The sequence below is a fragment of the Arachis hypogaea genome, chromosome 7 (genome assembly GCF_003086295.3).
Source record: "Arachis hypogaea cultivar Tifrunner chromosome 7, arahy.Tifrunner.gnm2.J5K5, whole genome shotgun sequence".
NCBI lineage: Eukaryota > Viridiplantae > Streptophyta > Magnoliopsida > Fabales > Fabaceae > Arachis > Arachis hypogaea.
Window position 1 is genome coordinate 15,824,344 of NC_092042.1, and position 20,218 is coordinate 15,844,561.

General features: G+C 33.7%; 1 pseudogene; it reads right to left on the reverse strand.

Moving 5' to 3' along the window:
- Positions 1-8,878: 8,878 nt before the first annotated feature.
- Positions 8,879-12,321, reverse strand: LOC112701196 (premnaspirodiene oxygenase-like; annotated as a pseudogene).
- Positions 12,322-20,218: the final 7,897 nt, after the last annotated feature.

Below are 20,218 nucleotides of genomic sequence, written 5' to 3' on the forward strand. Positions count from 1 at the left end.
TTTAAGAGATGTGCAGACGGAATGATCCGTAGATGTGTACCCAGAGAAGAAGCACAAAGGATCCTGTGGCATTGCCATGGATCACAGTATGGGGGACATTTTGGAAGTGAGCGAACAGCCACTAAGGTCCTCCAATGTGGCTTCTACTGGCCTACTCTCTATAGAGATGCTTGAGAGTTTGTGCGTAACTGTGACAGCTGCCAAAGAGCTGGTAACTTGCCTCACGGATACGCCATGCCTCAACAAGGGATCTTAGAGATTGAGTTGTTTGATGTATGTGGAGTTGACTTCATGGGTCCATTCCCACCATCATACTCAAACACTTACATTCTGGTGGCAGTGGACTATGTATCTAAATGGGTAGAAGCAATTGCCACACCCACTAATGATACTAAGACAGTGCTGAAATTCCTCCAGAAACACATCTTCAGCAGATTTGGTGTTCCCAGAGTCATAATCAGTGACGGGGGTACTCATTTCTGCAATAAACAGCTTTACTCTGCTATGGTCCGATATGAAATTAGCCACAAAGTGGCAACCCCGTATCATCCACAGACAAATGGGCAAGCTGAAGTCTCTAACAGAGAGCTAAAAGGAATCCTAGAACGGACTGTAATAGCCCGACGAAAGGATTGGGCAAAGAGCTTGGATGATGCTCTGTGGGCATACAGAACAACGTTCAAGACTCCAATAGGAACCTCTCCATACCAACTTGTGTATGGGAAGGCCTGTCATCTACCCGTGGAACTAGAACATAAAGCCTACTGGGCAACCAGATTCCTAAACCTGGATGCTAAGTTAGCTGGTGAAAAGAGATTACTCCAGCTAAATGAGCTAGATGAATTTAGACTCAGTGCCTTTGAAAATGCAAAAATTTATAAGGAAAAGGCAAAGAAGTGGCATGACAAGAAGTTGTCATCCAGAGTCTTTGAGCCAGGACAAAAAGTTATGCTCTTCAACTCTAGGCTCAGATTGTTCCCAGGAAAATTTAAATCCCGGTGGAGGGATCCGTATGTGATTACAGGAGTGTCACCATATGGATATGTTGAGCTTCAGGATACTGATTCTGACAAAAAGTTCATTGTTAATGGACAGAGGATCAAGCATTATCTTGAAAGCAATTTTGAGCAGGAATGCTCAAAACTGAGGCTGGAATGATCCTCAGTGAAGGTCTAGCTAAAGACAATAAAGAAGCGCTTGCTGGAGGCAACCCAGTCATTAGCAGGTTATATGTTTTGTTTCTACAAGGGCAATTATCAAAATTGAAGGAATTCACAGAGTTACAGAAGGATTCAGTGCAAAAAGCAGAGAAAAAGAGCTTGCTGGCAAAAAAACGCCAGTAAGGGGTACTTTGGGCGTTAAACGCCAAAATGGGTACCATTCTGGGCTTTTAACGCCAGTAAAGGTGCCATTTTGGGCGTTAAACACCAGAATGGGCACCATTCTGGGCGTTTAACGCCAGGTGTGCAGCATCCTGGGCGTTTAGCAAAACGCCCAGTGATAATGGGATTTCTGGCGTTTAACGCCAGCCAGGGTACCTGGCTGGGCGTTAAACGCCCAAATTGGCCAACAAATGGGCGTTAAACGCCAGAATGGGTACCATTCTGGGCGTTTAACGCCAGAAAGGCAGGGGGAGGAGATTTTGTTTTCCATTTCAAATCTTTTCAAACTTTCTTGTTTTGATCCATATTTTTCTGCATAAACACATCACAAACTTTCATCATTCACCTTCCAATTTCAAAAATTAAAATCTTCTTCAAATCTATTTCAAATCCTTTCCTAGGCTCTTTCAAAAACTCAATTATCTCCTCAAATTTTTTTTCCATATCTTCTTAAATCTCCCTCAAATTTTCGAAAATCTCTCCTCCTCTCCTATTTAAACACGTTTGGCCACCCTCTTTCCCCACACCATTCGAATTTGCTCTCCTCCTCTCTCCCCTCTTTCCTTTCTTTTGCTTGAGGACAAGCAAACCTCTAAGTTTGGTGTGCTTTTTCGTGATCACTAAGCCAAGATTCATCAAGATCATGGCTCCTAAGGGAAAACAAACCAATTTAAGAGGAAAGAAAGAGAATAATCCAAAGAATCTTTGGAATCAAGAGAAGTTCTTAACCAAAGAACATGAAGACCATTATCACAAAATAATGGGTCTGAGGTCAGTGATCCCGGAAGTCAAATTCAATCTGAAAGAAGATGAATATCCGGGGATCCAAGAGCAAATTCGAAACAGAGGATGGGAAGTTCTAACCAATCCTGAGATAAAGGTTGGAAGAAATATGGTTCAGGAATTCTACTCAAATCTGTGGTTGACAGATAAGCAGAGAATGACTGGAACTGCTTTCCATACTTACAGAACCATGGTCAGAGGGAAAGTTATCTACTTCCATCTAGACAAAATAAGAGAGGTCTTCAAATTGCCTCAACTGCAAGATGATCCTGAATCCTTTAATAGGAGAATGGTGAGAGCAGATAAGGGGTTGGATCAAGTTCTAGAGGACATTTGCCTCCCTGGAACTAAGTGGATAACCAATTCAAAAGGTGTCCCAAACCAACTCAAGAGGGGAGACCTCAAACCAATTGCAAGAGGTTGGCTAGACTTTATTGGGCGTTTCATATTGCCCACTAGCAACCGTTCTGAGGTCACTATCAAGAGGGCAGTGATGATTCATTGCATTATGCTTGGAAAAGAAGTGGAGGTTCATCATCTGATTGCTTGTGAGATCTACACAATTGCAAATAAGAATTCCACTGAAGCCAAACTGGCTTACCCAAGCTTGATCTCCTTGCTCTGTAAAGAGGCTGGGGTGAAGATGGGAGTAGATGAATTCATACCCATTGAACATCCAATCACCAAGAAGTCAATGGAAGGACAAATGCAAGACAACTCTATCAAAAAGAGGGCGCAGGAGTTCCTCCCTGAAATTCTTGAAATTGACTACTGGGCCAGCCTAGAAGCATATATCACTAAGTTGCAAGAAACTATGGAGCAACTTAAGGAAGAACAGCAGAATCAGAACTGCATGCTCTGTAAATTGCCGAAGGAACAAGAGAAGCAGGGGCGTGAACTTCAAGAGTTGAAACGCCAAAAGTTCTCCCCTCAATTTGAGGGAGCATCCATTCTCAAAATCAAGGTTGTTGAGTCCTAACTCTGTGATAACCTCTATCATTAGGAGCCTATTTAAATTTTTGTTTTCTATTCCTACTAGTCTCATCTTATATCTATTTTTGAGTCTTGTTCCTAATTCATGATTAATAAAATTTAAAGTTCATGCCTTAAAGCTATGAATGTCCTATGAATCCATCACCTCTCTTAAATGAAAAGTGCTTTAATCACAAAAGAACAAGAAGTACAGGATTTCGAATTCATCTTTAAAACTAGTTGAATTAGTTTGATGTGGTGACAATACTTTTTGTTTTCTGAATGAATGCTTGAACAGTGCATATGTATTTTGAATTTGTTGTTTTAAATAATGTTAAAATTGTTGGCTCTTGAAAGAATGATGGAAAAGGAGAACTGTTATTGAGGATCTGAAAAATCATCAAATTGATTCTTGAAGCAAGAAAAAGCAGTGAATACAAAAAAAAAACGAAAAGAAAAGCAAGAAATAAAGTTGTGATCCAAGGCAAAAAGAGTGTGCTTAAGAACCCTGGACACCTCTAATTGGGGACTCTTGCAAAGCTGAGTCACAATCTGAAAAGGTTCACCCAATTATGTGTTTGTGGCATGTATGTATCCGGTGGTAATACTGGAAGACAGATTGCTTTGGGCCACAGCCAAGACTCATAAAGTAGCTATATTCAAGAATCACATACCTAACTAGGAGAATCAATAACACTATCTGAGTTCTGAGTTCCTATGGATGCCAATCATTCTAAACTTCAAAGGATAAAAGTGAGATGCCAAAACTGTTCAGAAGCAAAAAGCCACTAGTCCCGCTCATCTATTGGAGCTTAGTTTCTTTGATATTTTGGAGTCTATAGTATATTCTCTTCTTTTTATTCCATTTTGATTTTCAGTTGCTTGGGGACAAGCAACAATTTAAGTTTGGTGTTGTGATGAGTGGATAATTTATACGTTTTTTGGCATTGTTTTTAGTATGTTTTTAGTATATTCTAGTTAGTTTTTATTATATTTTTATTAGTTTTTAGTTAAAATTCACTTTTCTGGACTTTACTATGAGTTTGTGTATATTTTTTGTGATTTCAGGTATTTTCTGGCTGAAATTGAGGGTCCTAAGCAAAAATCTGATTCAGAGGCTGAAAAGGACTGCAGATGCTGTTGGATTCTGACCTCCCTGCACTCGAAGTGGATTTTCTGGAGCTACAAAAACCTAATTGGCGTGCTCTTAACGGCGTTGGAAAGTAGACATCCTGGGCTTTCCAGTAATGTATAATAGTTCATACTTTGGCCGATATTTGATGGCCCAAACCGGCGTTGCAAATCAGCTTCAGAATTCCCGGCGTTTAACGCTGGAACTGGCATAAGAATTGGAGTTAAACACCCAAACTGGCATAAAAGCTGGCGTTTAACTCCAGAAAAAGTCTCTACACATAAAAGCTTCAATGCTCAGCCCAAGCACACACCAAGTGGACCCCGGAAGTGGATTTTTATGTCATTTACTCATTTCTGTATACCCTAGGTTACTAGTTCACTATTAATAGGATCTTTTGACATGGTATCTGGACCCGATGACACATTACACGTTTCTCATTGTATCTTCTATGGCATGAGTCTCTAAACCCCATGGTTGGGGGTGAGGAGCTCTGCTGTGTCTTGATGGATTAATGCAATTACTACTATTTTTCATTCAATCATGCTTGCTTCCATTCTAAGATATCACTTGTTCCCAAACCTGATGAATGTGATGATCCGTGACACTCATCATCATTCTCAACTATGAACGTGTGCCTAAAAACCACCTCCGTTCTACCTTAAATTGAGTAGATATCTCTTGGATTCCTTAATCAGAATCTTCGTGGTATAAGCTAGAATTGATGGCGGCATTCAAGAGAATCCGGAAGGTCTAAACCTTGTCTGTGGTATTCTGAGTAGGATTCAAGGATTGAATGACTGTGACGAGCTTCAAACTCCTGACGGCTGGGCGTTAGTGACAGACGCAAAAGAATCACTGGATTCTATTCCAACCCGATTGAGAACCGACAAATGATTAGCCGTGCTGTGACAGAGCGCGTTGAACATTTTCACTGAGAGGATGGGAGGTAGCCATTGACAACGGTGAAACCCTACATACAGCTTGCCATGGAAGGAGCCTTGCGTACTTGAAGAAGAAGACAGTAGGAAAGCAGAGGTTCAGAAGATAGAGCATCTCCAAAACCTCAACCTGTTCCCCATTACTGCAAAATAAGTACTTATTTCATGTTCTTTTGCTTTTCACAATCAACCCTGATAATTGTTGATATCCTGACTAAGAGTTACAAGATAACCATAGCTTGCTTCAAGCCGACAATCTCCGTGGGATCGACCCTTACTCACGTAAGGTATTACTTGGACGACCCAGTGCACTTGCTGGTTAGTTGTGCGGGATTGCAAAAGTGTGATTGTAGTTTCGTGCACCAGTGCTTAACCCGACAAGCGCCCTGGTACCAATCCCAATACTCCTGGGTCAGCCTGTAGTTGAAGCAAGGCTGAATGGAGATCGTGTGGCCCTCTGCAAATCATGCCTTCCAGTCGTCATACCTATCGACGTTCACTGGGGCCCCCGGAACCGACTGCTCTTCATTGAACTGGCACTTCACCCGGTCAACCTGGTGAAACTCAACGATGTTGAAGCAGACGAAGGGGACGACGAACATCCATGTTCCCCACTCTGCTTCCTCAATAAACCATGGTTAGCTATATTTCATTACCCTAGTTAGCTATAAGCAATTCCAAATCGAAGAATAACCGGAATCAAAAGGAACTTCCAAGAAATACAATCTTAGTGCTAACCTCATCCATTCGTAACTGTCTAGCAATAGACACCATCAAAGGACTCTCGTCTCGTGTTGGTCCCTGCTCTGTTGTGTCAACCCTATAAACCTGTCACCGGTTACAAGAATAACATGAGTTCAATTTACAGAATGCTATAATCAGTTACAAATTCAAAACACAAGTAAGACATAAACAATAGTTACCTCGCTACCATAGGATACATGAAAACCTATCGGTCAGGTGGACACCACTGGAAAAATTTCTGATATATCCAAGACATCAACAGCAGAGTGCAGTCGGCGATGTCTGTCGTGCCTCGATGTGTTGCAGAGCACAGCAAATGGTATGTCCATGCAAGCACCGCCGAGCCCCAAAATAACCCACGGCTCCTCTCAAAGTCCTCAAGTAGTGCCAGCCACTGGAGATGGACCAGGTTGTTCGACTTGTCTGTCATTAGGTATTCCCTGATCAGTAACAAGATGTAACACCTCGCATACTATTGGAGTATCTCTGGATCATTCGTCTATGGCATATGGTGGACACGGTCTCGCAGCCATGTAAGCTTCAGCGAGAACGACTCCTTCTTCTGTGGCCCATGCTGCGCATTCACCGGAAGCCTGGCACTGAGAATTTGCTCCACCAACTCCCATGTCTCCATGTCATACCACCGGTAGAAATCACAGAAGCACCCCCACTGCCTCCCCGTGCGTGCGTAACCTTACGTGATATGCCATGTCCTGCAGGGTGATGGTGGCCTTACCCCATGGCAGGTGGAACATGTGGGTCTCCGAACGCTATCGCTCCACGAATACCGTTATCAGGGAGTTGTCGAAGACAAGGTCCCTGAGAGGCACCGTATCGCCAAACCCAGCCTCCCTTAGATACAGGACGATGGTGTCTGGTAGTGGAAGCGTGTGACTCACTCGCCAGGCAGAAGTAGGCGAGGTCTCTGACAAAAAATAAAATATCACAATTATTATAAATTTGTATAAGTCCATCGACATATCAAACTGACTTAACTATTGTATAAATTTGTTTAACAGAAATTTACACATATGTACTAACTTAATTTATGTCGATACAACTTTTTACGTTGACATGGACTTACTTAACTAATAGACATTTTCTCAATACATTAAGTAAAATAAAAATATTCAGCAAAATAATTAATAATCCAATTATCAAACTTTAACTTAATAATTTAATTACAGTAAATAAAATATTTTTTAATTTATTTAATAAAAAATTCAAGTAATTAATAATCTAATTATCAAACTTTAACTTAATAATCTAATTATCAAACTTGGATAGTTAACAAACTAAGAAACATGTAACAAATAAACTAATTTCAACGGTTTGAAAACATCTACCCCAACATTTAATATCTAAATTAATAATTATGTACTTAATAATTTAATTACAGAAAAATTATAACCACATTCATAGAATTATTTCCTATCAAGTCCTTGCTGCTAACAATACAAATTGTATTCTAGTTCTTTGCAAGTATCCTAACCATGGCAATACATATATGAGATAACATAAACGTCAAGATAATAAAACTAACTGCAAAATTGGCTGCCCCGGCGTAGTGCCATATTGCATTTAGCCTATTAATATTCGGATCACGTGTATCTGCGTGGGACATCTTCGTCTTACTCGATAATATAGTCAGAAAGGGATAGAAAAGAGGAGAAAGTGGAGAAAAAGTTCAAAATGGGGCCTAGATCAAGGCTGTAAACGACATCTATATATAGGCGTGACCTAGTCTTATCTCGTTCACGTATCTCGTTTACACTATAAACGAGATACACATGTCATGCCTCACGCGCATTATTTTATCTCTTTACAATGTAAACGAGATACGGACAAATTTATCTCGTTTACACTGTAAACAAGATAAGTCATTCTACGTATTCTCGTAATAATTTTTAAAATTATTTATTTCAATAAATTAAACATTTTTTTAAATTTATTTATATAAAAAATCTCACACTTTATCCTATTGTCGAATTCTAAAATTAGAGATGAAAAATGCTAAAGAATTAGCAGATTTTATAATTTGTAGTTATCAATTAAACATCATTAATATTTTTAATAGTATAAAATTACATTTAATAATATAAAATTACTCAATTTTTTTATTGATTAAATACTAGTCACATTTTAATAAAAATGTTAGACCATAAACTTTCTCATTAGAAACATCAATTTTTTATTAGCTAAATAATCTTAGCACAAATGGAACACAGGGATGTTGACTTGAAATAACTAGTACAGATCTTAACATTGCTTCATATTCATATATTTAATATCTTTAGGTTCATTGCTAAATATTCTTTATTATTAAGTAAAGAATACTACATTCTTTATTAATTGAATAAATCTTAAATTTTTATTTATTATATTTTATATAAATAACTCAAATTTAGAATTTATAATTTAATGTTCAGAATTTAAAATTTAAAATTCAGAATTTATAATCTATGATATATAACTTAAAATTTAAAATATAATATTTATAATTTATAATTTATAATTTATAATTTAAAAAGTATTACAATTTTTAAATTTTTTAGAGTGCATTACCATTCACGGTATCTTTATTTATTCCATGCCTCACATATATAACTGATATAGGAATGCTTTACCCTATTAACATAAAATATTAATTGATAGTATAGAAATTAATTAAGCCAATTGTTCCCAGGACATCTTATTTATTTAGACGATGAAGTATTTATTATAAATAAAAAATGGATGAAATTATTAGAATTTATTATTTTTTATCATTATTTATTTATTAATTTAATTTTTTTAGTTTAATTTTCTTAATCAATTAATCTAATAATATACTTTATTTGTACTTTTAAACATTGATTTGCTGACCCTCTAACATTCTTGGTTATAAATTACATGCATTAAGGGATCAGACACGTATTACATTGTTAAATGTTATTATTCCATGGAATTGGAACTAAGATAAGATAATTCTTCCTTCTTGCCGTGGTTCCCAAATCTTCAGTCATATCCAGGTCTCCATTATTCGGAACTTGCCAATCGAAATAATACAAAAGTTGCGCAACACAAAGTTCAATACTTGAAACAGCAAAATACAAGCCTGGACATATCCTCCTCCCAGCACCAAAAGGTATGAACTCAAAATTGGAACCTTTGTAATCAACGGAACATTCTAGAAACCTTTCCGGACGAAAACTCTCAGCGTCGTCTTCTTCGCCACCCCAATACTTAGGATCTCTTCCGATGGCCCAAGCATTCACTATCACTTTGCTTCCTGCGGATATTGTGTACCCGTTGATCTCACATGTCTCTCTACATTCTCTTGGAAGGAGTAGAGGTAACGGAGGGTGTAATCTCAGTGTCTCTTTGATAACCGCTTTAAGATAAGTTAATTCTTCAAGAGAACTACTACTACTCCATGATTCTTTGATGCCAATAGCTTTTCTAACTTCTTCTTGAGCTCTTGCCATTGCTTTTGGATTCTTCACTAACTCCGAAATTGCCCACTCTATCACTGCAGATGATGTTTCAACTCCGGCACCAAACATATCCTGAGTCATGTAACTAGTTGTTAAAGTCTTAGAGTAATGGTATATATGCACTATTTTTATCTACATCGTTTATTTAAAAAAATGATATAAATATAAAAAATGTACGAAAACATATATACAAAAATATAAAAAAAATACAAAAATAAAAAAATACTATAGAACTAATAAAATTTATTATTTTTGTTCAATAATTAAACAATAATATTTTTAAAAGTGTAGATTAAAAATATGTTGTTTGATTATTAGACTAAAAATAAAAATTAAATTAATGACTGAAAATACTGATAAAAAATAATAAATTTTTTAAATAAAAAATCTTGGAAGCCTAATTAGGCATCCAATATTGCGGCCAACATTCAAAAAAAAAAAATCTAAAACTCTTAAAAATAAAAATATTCAAAATTTAATTAAAAAATTTAAAATTCAAATTCAATAAAAAATTATTTTTAACATTTTATATTAGACTTATTTAACATTTTACTATAATATTAGCTTAAATTAGTTATTATAGTATTAATTCTTTAAGGTTGTGTTTGTTTTTAGAGACAGAACATTGAGTTATGAATACAAAGACACAAAATTGTATTTGACAAAAGAGACATGAATAGAGATAATGTGTCTAAATATATTAAATTAGTGTATTTTGTGTCCATCCTAATAAGAATAACATGAAGACACTAATAAAAAATATAACATATTTTTTATTTTTTCTTTTATTATTCTTGTTAATTTTTTATAATTATATTTTTTATTATTATATTTTTCGTCTCAAATTTTTTGAATAAAAAATAAAAATAAATTGAATTTTCATAATTTGTTCTAATTTATCACCAAATAGAATACAAGAACACAAAATTTTATATCTTTATCCTTTATATCTTGTTCTCAAACAAACGCAGCCTAACATTACACTTATATTAAAAATAGTGAAATATCATTTCTGGTTCTTATATATTCATGCACGAATGTCATAAATACTATGATGGAGATGATGAGTCACAAATGCTAACATTTAAGGGTGACAAACGGAGAAGTCCGCTCCACCCCGCTAAAAGCCTGTCATCTGATGGGTTGGTGGACTAAATCCGTAAAAAAAAAAAAATTTTAACTATTAAATATTAAACAATATATATAATTTCACAACCATTTCAATAAATTTATAATTTCTAAAGATATAAAAAAATTATAATTCTAAATTCACAACTATTAAAGTCTTTATAATTATAAATATGTAATAAACATAATTATAAACCAAGTTTTTTGAAACAAAATATAAAACTAGCATTGTCCAACGTAAAACAAACATTATCCAAAACATATAATTAAACATCTTCCAGTTTATAATCAATCAAACATAAAACATAATCCAAAATATAACTTAGAACATCTTCAATTATCATTTTCATTATCTTGTAGATTAATAACATCATAAAAATTTATAAAAAAATAGTCTTGACAAAAAAAAATGCCAAGCCTGGCGGAGAATCCCACTCCGCTCCGCCAGAACTCACGAATTAGGTGGTGCGAGTTAGACGAGCTTTTTAAATTTGACGGTCTCAAATTTTTAGTTCAACCCATCTTTTTTGGCAGGTTACACGGGCCGCCCGGCAGGTTTCGACCCATTTGTCACTCTTACTAATATCCAATAAAAAGAGATAAAATGAAAATAATTCTGCTAAAAAACCAATTATGGATGAAATCAATTTTAGCTAATTAGTTAAAAAATATGCCTGTTATACAAAAAAATTATTATTTTAATTTTTTGAATTTTAAAATAAAAAATAAAAATATATACTTAATTGGCTTATATTATAGTTAGTTTGGTAGACTTTTTGAAATGAAAAATCATAAAAGAAAAAAAAAAATATACTTACAAAAACAATAGCTTTGACTTGTTCATTGTCAAAGGAGACTCAAAGGCAAAGGCGCCAGGATCTTCAACAAGATTTAGGAGAATAGAAAGAAGATCATCTACTTTAGATTCATCATTACCACCATTTCTCTTATTTCTTACTTTATCCCTGATGATGTTTTCAATAATCATATCAAATTCTTTATGTAATTTTTCCGCTTCATACTGAACTCCACTTATGAGATGGAGCCATGTGTAAGATGGAAAAAGATCAAATATAACGAATAAACGTTCGGCAATCTTCCCAAGATTTCATCAATAAAATGAACTCTTGTTCGTCCTTGCACTTTTCGCCAAAAGTTGCCCTAGAAGTGATTGCACTTGTCATGGACACAACTTTCTTGCTAAGATTAACACAAGATCCAGCGTTAGCAAAAGTCCATATTATCAAATTCATTACCTCTTCTTCTCTTATTGATTTGAATGAACGGACACGTTTATGACTAAGAAGTTCCATTGAGGATACTTTTCTTAGTTGTTTCCAATAGTTGCTGTATCGCGCCGTGGCTATGTCTGTAGAACCATAGCACAAGATATCTGCACCAAATTGTCTAGGCCGTTCGGCGAAGATAGCATCGTAGGTTTTAAATACTTGTTTGGCAATTTCTGGAGAAGAAACCACCATGATTGATGCTTCGCCGAGCTTAAGGTGCATGAGAGGACCATGTTTTCGTGCTAAGTCTCTCATGCGATGATGGGTTAAAGATCTTCCCAAGAAATGGTGTATGCTACCGATTAAAGGTAGTGTCCATGGCCCGGGAGGAGGGCTTGGTGTTGTTTTCTTCCCTACCAATTTGAGAACTTGTGATATGAAAAGGAGGAAGCTTATTATTATTGAAAATAAAATAAAGAAGGGTAAAGAAGAGATTAAGGATGAGGAGTGATGATATTCCATGAGGAAATTAAATGTGTTGAGAAAGAGAGAGTTAGTGCTTCTATATTTATAGAGTTGCTTCTATATTTATAGAGTAGGAAACGGATGCATGAATAAATATGATTTGTAAAAGGAATTATAATGCTTTTTTTATTAGGAGTTCCATTTTAATGCTATACAGTTGTGTAATAATCACAAGGTTCTGAAAACCGAATTGGTCATCGAACCGCTTTAAGCATTGGTTCACTGGTTTATAGGTTCAACTGGTTTGACCGTAGTTGAACTGTAAAAATCGTTTTATAATAAAATAATAATTAAAATATAAATAAGCACATAAAAATATAATTATAGTCTAATCTAAACTTTAAAATATTATTCAAATTAAAAGTACTACATAAACCAAATGTTATAATCTCATTCAAATACAAATTCAAAGTTCAAAAGTCAACAAACAACCAATCAAACATAACATAGCAGCATCAAAATGATCCAAGTTTGTCATCAATCATCAAAATTCTCCATAATTTGCTGCAGATTTGCCTCATTGATTTCATCACCTTCATTTTCACTACTTGGACTAGAAAAAGCAAGTGGTGCAGCATAAAATGTACTAGTACTACTACCACCACCACCTTGATCTAAATCAGCGTCAATCTCATCTAAGAAAATATAACACATTATCAATAAATTAAAGATAAAAGCTATTGTAATTTATTGTCTGATCAATAAACTATAATACTCACGAAGCAAGTCTTCAATATTACTTGGAAGATCAGGCTCTTTTTCAACAACCTCTTCCGTCACCCAAAAATCAACCTTATCAATAGTTTCAATATCGATTGGATCATATTGCGACTTTTGCTTTCTTTTTTTTCTTTCATTCCTAACAAATTAAATACAATAGATGATAAGCCTAGTATATTAGCTATACAAAATCTAATGATATGAAATGAAAGGATGAAATATAGATTACCTGGATTTAAGACGCAAATTATATGTAACATACACAATATCACTTAGCCTATCATGCTCCAATTTATTCCTTCTTGTTGTATGAATTTGACCAAAAAGACTCCAATTCCTTTCACACCCTGAAGAAGCAGATGCTTGGCTAAGAATGCGAACTGCAATTTTTTGTAAACATGGAGCAGAACTACCAAACAACCTCCACCATTCATCTACAAATTACAATCCCATATCTCAAGTATTAGTTATCAAATTAAGGAAACCAAAACATAAAATAAGTAAATAACTAAAGCTTATTATCAAACAGATATTATTACCAGGTTGAAGTTTTTTTGCAGCTGGAACAGCTTCATGCCTATCAAAGCTCGCATGACATCAGGTGATTCTCTATAATTTTCAGAAAAAAAGCACTCAGGATTCAAGAAATAGGCTGCTGCGTGAAGATTTTTTTTCAAATATTTGTCTCATCTTGAGTTGATAATCTCTGTGTAAGGTTGATATGCACTCTTCCTATGCTTGAACATTTCTTTGATTCCATTTTCTGACCTCAGCATACCTTCATAAACAATTCCCAATGATAGTTTATCATCGGCATCTACAAACCTCAGTAATTTAATCAACGGACCCACAATTTGGCATACAGTAAAACAATCATCCCAAAATTTATTGTCTAGGATAATTGCACTCACAGCTCTACCATTAGCACTCCTTCCTAATTTGTGTCCGATAAAGTGTGTATCAACAACCAATTGTTGTAATTCCGATTTGCGCTCAAAGATACTCATCAATGTGAGGAAGACAGTGGCAAAACGAGTTGGACATTCTCCACCTATCTTCGCTAAATACTTTTTCATTCTATTAATTCTCCCACCCCCAAAAGTACTCAGACAAAATAAGCATTGGTAATGCGGTTTTCCATTTATATTCAGTAAAGCAACGTATCTCCAAGCAGGATCCGTTTTTCCCGAACACTACAAGTTTGTGATTGATTTTCATTACTCGCAGGAGGAAGAGAACGTTCATTCGAAGCAGAATTATTTTCAGCATTATTATTCCTAGGTAGGTCTTGGTTGATACTTTCTTCCATACCTAAATATTACCAGCAATCCAACCCAATAATCTCAACTCTCAAGTTCACAATAAATGAACAAACAACATCCAAATTCCAAAATTAGAGTATACAAACAAGTACAACATCTCAGGTTCAAAAAATTCTTTGTTCACAAAATCATCTCTCAAAATCAAAGTATAAAAAACCAGAGTTCACAATGACAAAATCATGTTACAAAATCAGAGTTAACACAATCAGATTTCACAAAATCAGAATTCACACAATCATGTCACAAAATCAGTTCATATTTCATCACAAAATCAGTTCATATTTCATCACAGTTTCATCAGAGTTCACATATCACTATATCAGTTCATAACAGTTTCAGAGAGTAGAGACCCAGAGTTCAGTTCATCAGAATCAATAAAATCACAAAATCAGTTCATAACAGTTTCAGAGAGTAGAAACTCAGAGTTCAGTTCATCAGAATCAGATTTCATCACAAAATCATGTTCATAACTAAATTAAAAATTACCTGGAAATGAGGAAATCTATTGCTTTCTCTCAGAGCTCGAAGGACAACGCTTCTCTATTGCTTTCTCAGAGGCAGAGCTCGACGGAGGTGACATGCGAAGTGGCTGAGTGCGCGACGGAGCTGACGGCGGGAAGGTGCTGACTGCGCGAGGTATCGGAAGGCGCGACGGACCCAACGGTGCCACGGAGCTGACGGCGCAACGCTGGTGACGGTGCTGAAGGCGCGACGGAGGTGAGTGCGTTGAGGTGAGTGCGACGGTGGTGAGTGCGTTGAGGGCCTCGTGGAGTCGTGGGTGTTGTTCTGTTCTGTGGGAGGCTGGAGTGATGAGAAGTTGAGAACTGAGAAGCTGGATGAAGTGGAGGCTGCGAAGGGGAAAAGGGAATTAGGGTTCCCACAACACAAAACGGCGGCATTTTGCTGCAAGGTTAAAAAACCGGCCGGGTCCCGGTTCGGTTCGACCGACCGATAACCGACCGGTTCATCGGTTCAAGGCCGGTTTTTAAATTCTGCGGTTTTTCTTATTATCCGAACTGCTTTAGCGTCCGGTTTACGGTTCGACCGGTTCGATCGGCCGGTTCGAACCAGTTTTCAGAACATTGATACTCACTACTAAACTTTTTTTGTAATCATTCATGCGATCAATATAAAAAATAGTTCTTTTTATTAACGTAGTGTTATGTAATTAAAATTTATATAAAAAATGATTTTAAATTGATATTATATCAAAATTAAATTTTTTTATTAAATAAAATAGAATAAAATACCAAAATTAACTATAAAAAATTATAGCACTGATAAATCTGACTATAAAAAATTAAAACTAATTTATAACTATAAAAATGAAATTTCATAAATAAAACTACCAAAATCCTAAAAATCTATCAAAAATTTTTAAATTATCTCTCTATTCTAACTTAATCATTTTCAAACTCTAATCTCACCTCATCTTCATTCTCTAACCCTAAAACAGGGAGTTGTTCGTTCTGCTGGCTACACTAACTTGGCAACTCACTCGTCGATCTCCGTGCTCCCACAAATTCATTGGAATTGGAAGCACATGCCATATCAATCTTAACCTCTTCCTTTCCCTGTTTCAGGGTTATTTACCCTTTTAAATTTTGTGTGCTTGTTCTTGGCATAACACTTGCAAAACACAAACGAAATAACTGTAACGAAAAACATAGCAATAATGACTATACCTATAATTCAATGAGACTAAGCAAAATACCACTCGAAAAAACATTTTTCAACTCAACATGGTGGTCAACGCAATGGGTACAAAGTCGGTTAATTGGTTATTGCGAAGCTGCAAATCGAACAAATCAGTGTAGTTATTGACAAATTTAAAATGGGATTGGTAAAATTATTCTTCTGAAACCACACCTGCTTCAAGTGCGTCATTAACGTAAATACATCAGTGGTGTCAGTAAATCCAATGCTATCGTTCTGGTCACTAGGGAGAAGACCTTGATGGAGCGGCGGAGGCGGGTGAGTTTGAGGGAGAGGGAGAGGGAGGGGAAGGTGGTGGTGGAGAGGGAGAGAGAGAGGAAGATGGAGAGGGAGAGGATGGGTTTTGGGTGGGTGAGGAAGGATCTTAGACTGCGTTTGTTTATGAAAACAGGATAAGACAAGACACTAAAAATAAGATATAAATGACAAAGATACAAAATTTGTATTTTTGTATCCTATTTGATGATAAATTAGAACAAATTATAAAAATTTAATTTATTCTTTTTTTTATTCAAAAATTTTGAGACGAAAAATATAATAATAAAAAATATAATTATAAAAAATTAATTAGAATAATAAATGAAAAAATAAAAAATAAGTTGTGTTTATTGTTAGCGTCTCCGTGTTCTTGTCAAAATGGATACAAAATATACTAATTTAGTGTTCTTGAATATATTGTCTCTATCCATATCTCATTTTCTGTCCAACACAAATTTATGTCTCTGTGTTTCTATTTTAGTATATTATTTCGGTAAACTAACGCAGTTAAGATTTGGATGATTGAAGAGAGTGAGACTTTAGTAGTGGTGTGAAGTGATGTCATTGTCTTTAAAGATGATGTGAGATTAAAATTTGTGAGTGATTAGGTTAAAGTAGAGTGACAATTTAAGAAATTTTGATAGATTTTTAGAGTTTAAATAATTATATCTGTGAAACCCTATTTTTTATGGTTATAAGTTAATTTTAATTCTTTTATGATCAAATTTATCAATATTATAATTTTTTATAGTCAATTTTAATACTTTATTCAATAAAATAATATTTCATGTATTTATTTTTATTTCATACATAATGTTAACATATATTATTTTGCTATATGTTGTGCACTTTATTTTATGGAATAGAATGAATACAAATGATAAAATCTTTTTAGAATAAACTAAAGGTTAATTTATTATACGAAAATTTTACATGTATTAGCTAGCTAGTTTTTGCTGGCAAACTATTTATTTGAATTAAATATTTTCAACTGAAGAAATAAACTCACAATAACATCTTAGAAACTTGAAAACTTCAATAACTACTAACAAATAATGATAATAAAAAAAACTTTATATAATGCATGCATGAGACTTCCATGACAATAATAATAATAAACCACATGGGTAGTTCTCTTTATTTATATCATATGTCTCGTATAGTTGGATGCTTGGGTTGACTTAGAAGATAGAATACAATACCATATGTTTCATGTTTCTTCAATATAAAATACCTACAATTTGCGTGTGTATATAATATAGGGTCCTTGTGATCCCATATATATTCATGGGGTATGATGCCTTCAATAGCGGTTAAAACTTAAAACTTAAAGTCTATGCTTTGACAAAATCGATTAAAATCATATTAATTTAAATTTGTCTGAATTTTATTTATTGTAAATAGTATAGATTAGATCAAATTTTAAATTTATTTTTTAAAATTAATCTAATTCAATTTAAACACACAATATATTATAATATTATTATTTTATTATATTTATAATTTTATTTATAATATATTCAATCTGTTATATATTTTATATTATTCATATATTATTATTATTTAATAAATATTTTATATTTAAAATAATTTTTATTTATTTATTTTAATTAAATTATACTTTTATTTTTATTATTATATTATTCTTAATTTTTTAAGATATTGTTGGGATTTATTATGTTATTATTGGTTATTTAAAATTTAATGTTGAGATTTGTTATGCATATTTAATTTTTTTTAATTTACAAATTGCAAAGCCAATTCAATCCAAATCGCTTGAAATCGATTTCGATTAGATTTTTTTAAAAATATCTAATCTAAACTACACCACAAATAAAATTTATTCTTAGATCAAATGAATTTTTTTATTTAAAACCGATCCAAATCGCACTGCGAATATCCTATTGACTTGCAATAACTAGTGAAATAAATAGGCACTGCGTACAACAAATATGATCTTAAACAACAGCCAAAAACTATTGCTATAGATCAAAAAATCATTTCCAAAACTTTAACCAACATTTTAGTAACAGTTTTTGAATTGTTCTGTATGTGGTCATTACCAATACTAATAGATAACGATTTTTTATCTAAGTCGATGACAATAAAAATAAACCATTTTTTTTTACAACAATTTTTTGTGTTATATTTTTTTATTCCTAATAATTTTTTCATGTTGGATTGAAATTAATATTTCAACGTTTTTTTTTAATATCAATAAATAACCTTGAATAATCAAATTATTAATAAAAACTTATTCTAAGGTTGATTAGAGTAGTACTAATAACGGAGATGACCGAAAATTTTTTTGCTTAACAGCACCCATGCAATATATGAAAAAGATTAAGGATTTAAAATATAAATAATTTATTATATAATTTTTTAATTAGTGGAAATATATATATATTTTGCTCTCAACTAAATTTGCATAATGTTTCATTTTTAATTCTTACTCCATTTAAATTATTTAATATTGTATTTTTTAACTTTGTACATACAAAATTACAAAATATATATTCTAAACCCGTTATTTCAACTTTTGTTTTGTTTTTTTTTTTGTTTTTTTTCTAAAGTTAGGAACCTCTAGATAAAAATAGAGAGACTATACCATTTGAACTATGCCCAGTTTGGATAGAGAACTTAATTAAACTGCTTTTGAAAAAATTGCTTAAACAATAAATGACTATATTAAAAGTAACTTATAAATAAGTTATTTTGTATTTGAATTTTTAGTTCTAAAAGTGCTTATTTTATAAAAATATGGTAAAAAATAGTAGTATTATGAGAGAACTCATTTTTTTAACTTCTCTATAAACTCCTAAATAGCTTCTGAGAAAACCGCAATTTGGTTTTAAAAATTGCACTAAACATTAATACTACTACTTTTCATAAGTCAAAAGCTAAAAAAAAAGTTACTTTTGAAGCTCGTAGGGGTGTGCATGGCTCGACCCGGCTCGAAGACCCAGTCCGACACCGAACATTTTAGGGGTAATTTGGTGTGATTTCACCGGGTCTAGGGCCGGATAAGGGTCTCAAAAATAGACTCGGTCATTATTTCGGGTCGGGTTTTGGCCATAGTTCGGGTCACCCGAACCCGACCCAATGGCCCAGTCATCATACTCAATTAATATTTTGTATTATTAGTGATGGATGATGGCTATTCTTATGTGAAATTTAAGTATTGTAAACCTTAATATTTTGTGTTATTAGTCATTATAAGACTATAAGTTAATATTTTATCTTTAAAATGCATAAGACTTTAGACTAATGCACAATATTGTGTTATTTGTATTGATTTATATATTTGGTATTATTAGACAGTATTAGTATTGATTGTGGTTATGTTTTAATTTTAGAAAATGGTTGGTTGGTTCTTGTTATATTTTTCTAAATGAATTTTACCATGTCAAATAATAGTTGGGCTCTTGGAAATTTGAATATTTTCACATGCTAGCTTACAAAAAAGTATCAAGGTAATGTAATGTTATCGCCCCGGTTTTCATCCGATTTTACCCGGTATAATCGTAGCTCGAAAGTGTGTAGATTTCATCGGGTCTAGAATCGGATTTTGGTCTAACAAATAAGCCTGATATATATTTCTGATCGGATTTAGATCACATCAAACCTGATTTCACCCGACTCATGAACACCCCTAAAAGCTCATTGGCTTATTTCAACTTTTGTTATTTGTCTTCCCACATACAAATTATATAAACAGATGAAATTCAAATTTGGAGCAGATTTTATTTTATTTACAAGGAAATTATTATTGTTTATTTGAAATTCAGCAAAATCTGTATATTTTTTCGTACCATCGCAATTTCTATATATACTATTATACTTGGTTACTTTTATATTAGAAAAGATCCAAAATTCCAAAACTTATAAGA